The following is a 7,957-nucleotide window of genomic DNA, read 5'->3' as shown; positions in this document are numbered from 1 at the left end:
CCCACCAAGCAGGTGGGTGCTTGCTTGGTTGCAGCTTCACCCTCGGAGCAGGCCCGCCGCTGGCATGGATCTTCCCTCTGTTAAGGGACACTGCTGGTTCTGCCTCCCACCCCAGTGCCCAGGCCCCTGTAACTGGAAAAGCCATGGGAGAGGCCAGGTGGTGCCTGAGGAGAGCTGGGTGGCCCGCCAACAAGCCTCACCTGGTGGCCAAGTTTGAGTCCTTCTCACCATTCAGGGTCTGGGCCGGCTCTGCTGCAGAAACCTTGCTCACGACAGGCTCAGGAGGCTCAGGGGCAGACTCACAAAGCTCCAGATACAATCAGAATGCCAATTCATTGACTTATAATGAAAAATGTAACTGCTGTGGGGCGCCTGGGTGGCTCAGATGGTTAAGCGTCTGCCTTCGGCTCAGGTCATGATCCCAGGGTCCTGGGATCGAGCCCCGCATCTGGCTCCTGGCTCGGCGGGGAGCCTGCTTCTCCCTCTCCCTCTGCCTCTCCCCCTGCTCATGCTCGCTCTGTGTATCTCTGTGTCTCGAAAGAATAAATAAAATCTTAAAAAAAAAAAATCTAACTGCTGTCAAACCAACCAGATGTTTGGGTTTTCTGATGAGCATGTTCACTGTACGGGGGCCGTTTCACGTAAGGGGAAGCCAAAGTTCAACAGGAAGGTAACTCCAAGAGCACGGAAGGCGGGCCAGGAATGCTAGCGGAATGGCCTTCATGGACTGCCAGGCTGGCCTCTGCCAGGACACCCTTCCCCAGCACAACTCTGGAGAGAACCCCACACACATCTTTGGTGCCACAGAGACCATCTCACGGGCTTAGCGCATCCTTTCTTGAGGCAGAGCACATTGCAACTCTTCACAGTCGCTCTCCTAGTTCACACCCCACCAGTCATATTGCTGCAGGGCTTAAATGAAACAACTCATCCACTCACCCTGTGAGCAATACCTCATCAACGAAAACCGAAGGAGTGAGAGTAGGTGCTCAGTAAATGTTTAATAAAGGGTCTCCACCTGCTTTGTGGGCCCCAGCCCCTTATAAAGGGGAATCTGATAGTTAAATCAGCGAAAACCCGTCCCCTCATAAACCCATCAACACGTATTGAGAACTTATTATTGTTCTAGGTGCCGTGGAAAATACAGAAGCAATAAAGGGACGGTCCCCTCCCTCAAGGAATTACTATATAATAGAATTGAAGCTATAAATGAACACCTACGGGATGATCGTGAGCAGCACAAGTGGGTGTGCCAAGGGTGTGTGTCTGGCACAGAAAATGTGTAAGATCCTCAAGTCCCACTGGACTTGGTTGTGATGGGACCACTCGTGTGGATGAGGGATAGACGCCTGGCTGTTTGGGGTCCTCACTCTTTGGTCACGAGATTCGTCAGCAAAGGGTTAAGCCCTGCTGACTGGGGGCTCCAGGCGCCCAGGTCCTGAGGCAGGCTCTCTCTTGAGGCCACCAGCTGCAATGTGAGAAAGCCACAGCCCATGTTAGACTCACTCCCACCCCATCTAGCTGTCACGGGAAACAGGGAGGGTCAGAAGGAACAGGCACACATCAGGTAGGGACAGGGGACAGAATTGGTTACCTCCCTCCCTCCCTGCCAGCCCTGGTTGGGGGTAGGGTGGGGCAGCAAGCAGCAGGCTCACCCATTCTTTTCTCCCTTCCTGGAGGGGTTTACCTTCTTTCTTTCTTTCTTTACTTTAAAGAGCTATTTATTTATTTGAGAGAGAGAGAGAGAGAGAGAGAGAGAGAGAGAGAGAGAGAGAGAGACCAAGCAGGGGGGAGGGGCAGAGGAAGAGGGGGAGAGAGAATCTCGAGCAGACTTGCAGCCAAGTGCAGAGCCTGATGCGGGGCTTGATCTCACAACGCTGAGAGCACAACCTGAGCGGAAATCAAGAGTCGGACACTCAACCAACCAACTGAGCCACCCAGGTGCCCCTGCTTTACCTTCTTTCGATGCCTCTCGGAGCCTCAAAATGAGGCAGAGTTGCAATTCACTCTCTGTTTCAGCTGAGTCAGCTTGGTCCACTTGTGTCCCATGCCCAGGCTCCTTGGGTCAGCATCTCATTAGACCCACTTTTCCACCCCTATTGGGGCGGTGGGTAAGACCCAGCCTCAGCTTCCTCCCACCCCCACTACTTGGCTCAGAAAGAAGAACCAGCTTGGAATCACATTAAATGATGGGTTCAGTGTCGTCCCATCCCCACCCCAAATTAATTTTAGGGGCAAGGGAGCTGGTACTGATCATCACCGAAGTCTCTGGTGTTGCTCTAGAGCCCCAGTTCCCAAAGAGTGGTCCAGGGGACCCCTAGGGGTGTTCCCCAAATCCTTCCAGAGGATACATAAGGTAAAAACTTACTTTCTAATAATATGACAATATCATTTACCTCTTCACTCTCATTCTCTAAGTGTACAGTGGAATTTTCCAGGGGCTTCATGATGTGTGATGTTACAATAGACTGAATGCTGAAAGAGATGTGAGGATCCAATTCTGTCCAACAACGTGAATGGATTTAACTCTGTGAAGTGTACACTTAAAAATGATTAAGATGTTGAATATTTTGCTACGTATTTTTTTACCATTTTTTAATTTTCAAGAAAAGAATCTAGCTTTCTTTCATTAAGCCAGACATTAAAAACATTTGCAAAAATGTACAACAATGCCTCTCTTCTCACTATTTTTGTTCATTTGTTTTTGAAAATAGAGTTTATTTTTGGAGAAATATTTTGTTCATGTAAACACATGAGTTATTACTATTACTTTTTAACTGTTATTTGAAAATAACAAATATTTTTTAAAATTTGTTTTAATTTCTAATCTGGTAAACATCAACTCACCCACATAATGGCTCTTTGAGTGTCCTCAATAATTTTCAAAGTGTAAAGTGATCCTGAGACCAAGACATCTGAAAGCCACTGCTCTAGTGAGAAGGAATAGAGCAGGTGGGGTTGCCAGATGAACTACAGGATGCCCACGTGAATTTGAATTTCAGATAAATGAGTAAAGTATTAGTGTAAGATATTTTTTTAAACATTTTATCTATTTATTTGTAAGACAGAGGGAGAGCACAGCAGGGGGAGCAGCAGAGAGAGAGGGAGAGGCAGACTCCCCACTGAGCAGGAGGCCCAATGCGGGGCTCCATCCCAGGACCCTGGGTTCCTGACCTGAGCTGAAGGCAAACGCTTAACCATCTGAGCCACCCAGGCGCCCCAACTGTTTTTATTTTTTTCAAAGATTTATTTATTTTAGAGAGAGAAACCACACGCATGAGCAGGGAGAGGGGCAGCGGGAGAGGGAGAGACTCTCAAGCAGACTCCGCTCCGTGCGTGGAGCCCAACATGGGGCTTCATCTCACGACCCTGAGATCATGACCTGAACTGAAACCAAGAGTCGCACACTTAACCGACTGAGCCACCCAGGCGCCCCATGTATTAGTGTAATATTGCCTGGAATGTGCTGAACTAAAAAATTATTTGTTGTTTATCTGAAATTCAAATTTATTTCTTTTTATTGTTTTTTTATGTAGGCTCCACGAGCAGCGCGGAGCCCAACATGGGGCTTGACCTCAGCTGAGATCAAGAGTCGGAAACCCAACCAACTAAGCCACCCACAGGCGCCCCTGAAATTCAAATTTAAATGGGCGCTCTGTATTTTTATTTGCAAAATCAGGCAACCCTGATGGCAGGAAAGATTTAGGTTAGACTGAGAAGAATTTGGGTCAGACAATGGGATTCTGACCCAAGAACGGGAGGAGAATTCCCTCTCCCGGACAGCTTTTCGGAAAGCAACTGTGCCACGGGCCTCTGTGCGTGGGGCTAAGGGTCACAGCCTGGGGGGACAAAGGATCTTCCATGAGCTGGGCCCCAAGACTCGCCCACCCTCCCAGAAACCTAGGCGAGGCTGAAGAGCCAAAGTTGTAGAAAGTGAAACACCTCTTAGGTTGCTGTTATTTAAAGAGGGAAGTGACAGTGTGGGGGGGGTGATGAGTGGGTGGGGGCAGGGTAGGATGTCAAAAACATGAGGCAGTGAGGTCATTCACCTCTCCTCTCCCGGTGAGCTCTGCTAAAAATAGCTGGGGTTGAGGTCGAGTCAAGGGCGGCTGGTAGGCTGGGGCGGTGGCGGGGCGGGGGGGGGGGGTTGACTCTGGGTGGGGCTGTGCAGAGGTACAGCTGGGGTGGTTGGGGCTTCGGGCCAGGCGGCAGGAAAACCTAAGAAGTTTGGGTCTAGAAATAAACAGAAACCAAGAACTGGCTTCGGGAGGAGCCCAGAGAAAGGCCCTCCCGTCCAGCTAAGAGAACGGAGGGAGAATGGGCCAGTGATGTGTCCCTCTTCCCATCAGCCTCGGGGAGCTCTAAGAAGCCCTTTCCATGAAGAAAGGCAGTTGTGCCCCTGAGATAAGACTTGCAGGGAGGTGACCGTGCTTTTAAATTTTTTCTATTCCGTCCTTGACATTGTCCCCAGCCCTGAGGATCCCGGATTCATGGAAATGTGGTCCCTGCCCTCCAGAGCCTGCAAGTCCAGGGGAGGAGACAGCAGCATAAATCCCATAGGATCCCATGAATTCACTGTGACAAAGAGTTTATAATGGAAGGCCCAAGCGAAGCTGGGCCTCTCCCTCGGCAACCCCCCAGTCCTGGGCCAGGCTGCAAACCTGCAGAGAAACAGGGCGAGCTCCAGACCCCTCCTCTGCTCAGCTTTGCCACCTGCAGCAAAGAGAAAGAACCTGGTTTGGGAAAGAACAGAAAAAGGACAGGTTTTCTCTCTGGAGCCTTCTCCTTCACCTATCACAGCTTAGGAAAAGGAGTTAGATGCTTTTTCAGAGCGTTTGTAAACACCATTATGGCTTTCAGTTAAGAGGGAAGTGGGCAGGGGGAGGGGGCTGGCCTACTTTGACCCTGGAGGTCTGGGACCCAGCTTGAAGTCACAGAACACATGGAGGCAGGAGATGGTTCCTCCTTCCTGGAATCTAGAGCTTATGGGACCAACACGGACTGAGCCCCTCCCGCCAGCAGCCAAGGGGGGATACCGAGTCCAGAGCTCTAGCCTGCTGGGTGCACAGTCCTTAGAGGGGTCAGAGAGTGACCAGGCAGTGCCTGACAGGGTTCTGAACACGGCCGGGTGGAGGGAGCAAGGCCCTCTGCCAAGGTGCACCAGGGGAAAGCTTCTTGAAGGGAGGGAGCTGGGCCTTGCCAGCTGAGTAGTTTTCTAGGTCAAGTTAAGGGGGTTTTAGGAAGCAAGAATGTCTTGGCAATTTAACCCTGACCTCAAATAGTCAAGTGTGGTGTCTGTGTGTAAACCTCATCCACTTAGCCACACTCTATCCTGAACCCTGCCTCCTCTCCCACCACATTTTATTCTCACGGGTGTGCGCTGCTGCCAGGGGAGGAGTCTGCACTCACCTGGAGGGAGAGGAGGGGGCCAGGGCCTCTTTCTCTGTCCCTTGGGTTCCTGGGGTTCAGGGTTCAGGTTCCAGGCCTGGTTTCTGCCCCTGTTCCTCCCCTCCTGCAAGTCACAGCCTGGCCGCCTGGCCCTTGTCTGCCTCTGCCAGGACGGAGGCCTCTAGAATCACAGCTCACCGCGGGGGCCAGGCTAGGTGTGCCTCCGCAGAGCAGCGGCAGGGGCCCGCTGGGTACGGGCAGGACCGGTCTCCCCAGCAGCCAAGAGCGGCCGTTTCTCCCGTGTGTCCTCCCCACTGGCAGGCAGACTGTGCTGGGCTTCTCTGGGGCCCCATGTTGGTAGGAGAGTCTAGCAGGACTCTGTCCAGACGGGCTCTGTGACCTTGAGCAAGTTGCTGGACCTCTATGGGCCTTGACCTCCTATGTGTTCAGTCATAAGGCTTTCTCCGGGGTTTGTGGGAAGCAATGTACGTGTGAGCATGTTCGGGGAGCTGTCAAGCACAGCTCTTGGAATGTGCCCTAGGCCCCACAGTTTGGACAGGGAGACTGTCTCAGCGTTTAGTTTTCAGACATCAGCTTCCGGATGGAGATTCCTGACCTGGAGTCCAGGGATGGCCTGTAGGAAGTCCTGGTGCCAATTTGCAGAATTGTTGAGGAGGTCCCTTTTTCTGGGAAGAGAAGGCAGTTTTCCATCAGGCTCTCAAGGGAGTCCATGAGTGAAAACCTATGAAGAGTCACGGCCTGAGCCTTGGGCTCCCATCATGGGGCTCATCGGCCAGGGAAGCCCCTCACAGCCAGGCAGGCAGAGAGAACTGCAAGCCCTTGGGGACAGCAGTTACACAGGCCAGGGTGACCCATGTGTAGCCCTCCAACCTGAACATGGCTAAGCAGTCACGTGGTTCCAAAAATGCCAAGGAGGACTCCCAAGTTCAGGGCAGGCCAGCCAGACAACAGGGCTCCCGAGAGTTTCCTTATGCCAGTCTGGGGGGTGATGTTTCACGACCGCTCCGTGCTGACCGGGCTTCGGCCACAGCGCCATGCCCCCTTCTAGACTCCATGTTCCAAGAAGAATTCAGATCAATGGAGATGTTTGCAGAGGACACGGGCCAAACTGTCAAATGGTTTTAAAACCAATCTGAGGAGGACAAACCGAGCACTGAGGGTATTTGGCAACTACTGAGCAAAGAATTCGAGAATAGATCGGGATTGGGAGTGGACGTCACATTCCTGAAGCGCTGTCTAGTGGATTCTACAGGCAGAGAGATCGTAATTCGGCAAAAAGAAATACTTTCTAATACTGAGCTCTGTCCCGCATGAGGTGGATGGACTGGGACTCATCACTGCCCCACCTGCTTGTCCTGCTGGAAGGGAATAAATTGCAGGGTCTAAGCTCTATGCCGGAAGAAGATGAGAAAGAACAACAACCACGCAGGGACTTGGGGACAGTGGGTGATGCCCTGGGGAGGTGGGTGGGGCAGGGTAGCAGGGCGGGAGCAAGCAGGCCCCTGTGGCGTCTGCTGGCTTTCACAGGGGAGTCTGCTGTGACCGCCTGGGGTTGCTGAGCTCCATGGACCCAGATGTGGGGTGCTGTGCAGAGCGGGCATCAGGCTGGGCAAGGACAGAGGAAACTGGCAACCGAGGAAGCCTGGTCTCCAGCCCCTGTGGAGGACAACTTGGGCTGGCATGGGCTGGGCCCAGGGTATGGGGTTGGGAAGATGGCTCATTGGTGAGTCACCTGCAGCCATTGTCTGCTCCTGCCCCCTCTGGGGGAGGGTGGCTGGGGGAGACAAAGCAGCTGGCCCGCCGGGCCTGTGAGGACCGGTTCCCCACTCCCGCCCTTCCACATCCGGGGGCCATCGGAGCTTGGCCCACCACCCAGGAAGGCAGGGCTGCTGAGCGGGCTTTGGGTGGGTATGGCTGGCGGAGGCTGCCCGACTCGCCTCACCCCTTGCTGAGGGCTTGCGGTGGTCACGCAGCGGGCCTGTGGGAGAAGCCGCCGGGCCAGCACAGCAGAGGGAGCTGGAAGGTGTGCCGCCTGTCTAGGGATCACGCCTGAGCCGGAGAGGCGCAGCCTCCCGGCCACACCCTGCCTGAACTCCTTCCAAACCGGCTCTCACCTAGCAGGCCTGTCGAGCACCCCACCCTCCCTCGGGGCCCCAGGGGAGCCTGGGAGAGCCAGGGTAACTCGGGGTTGGTGTCCACGGTGGCCACCCCTGCCCCTCTCCAGTGCCTGGTCGGGTCCGAGGGGCAGGGCTGGCCTCCTACCCGCCCATCAAGCCCAAGTCTGGGTCCCTGATGTTTCCTGGGGTCGGAGGTCACAGAAGTGCAGGTGACAGACAGGGTTGTTATCTGTATGGGGAAACTGAGGTCTGCAGAGGCAGAGACATGTCTCCGTGAGAAGGTGGCCGAGGGAGGACCCTGTGGGAGGGGACTGTTGCCCTCCCAGGCCCCCGCAGGCCTCCAACTTGGGAAAAGTCGGAGGTTGAGGGCTACCTTGCAGTCTTGCTGTTGCCTCCTATCCGAAGGTTCTGGAGCTTAGGGGCTGCCCTCG

This window comes from Callorhinus ursinus, unplaced genomic scaffold, assembly GCF_003265705.2.
Source record: "Callorhinus ursinus isolate GAN/ISIS: 27379988/994484 unplaced genomic scaffold, GSC_fseal_2.0 scaffold57, whole genome shotgun sequence".
NCBI lineage: Eukaryota > Metazoa > Chordata > Mammalia > Carnivora > Otariidae > Callorhinus > Callorhinus ursinus.
The sequence above is the reverse complement of the archived record's forward strand: the minus strand, read 5'-3'. Positions refer to the sequence as shown.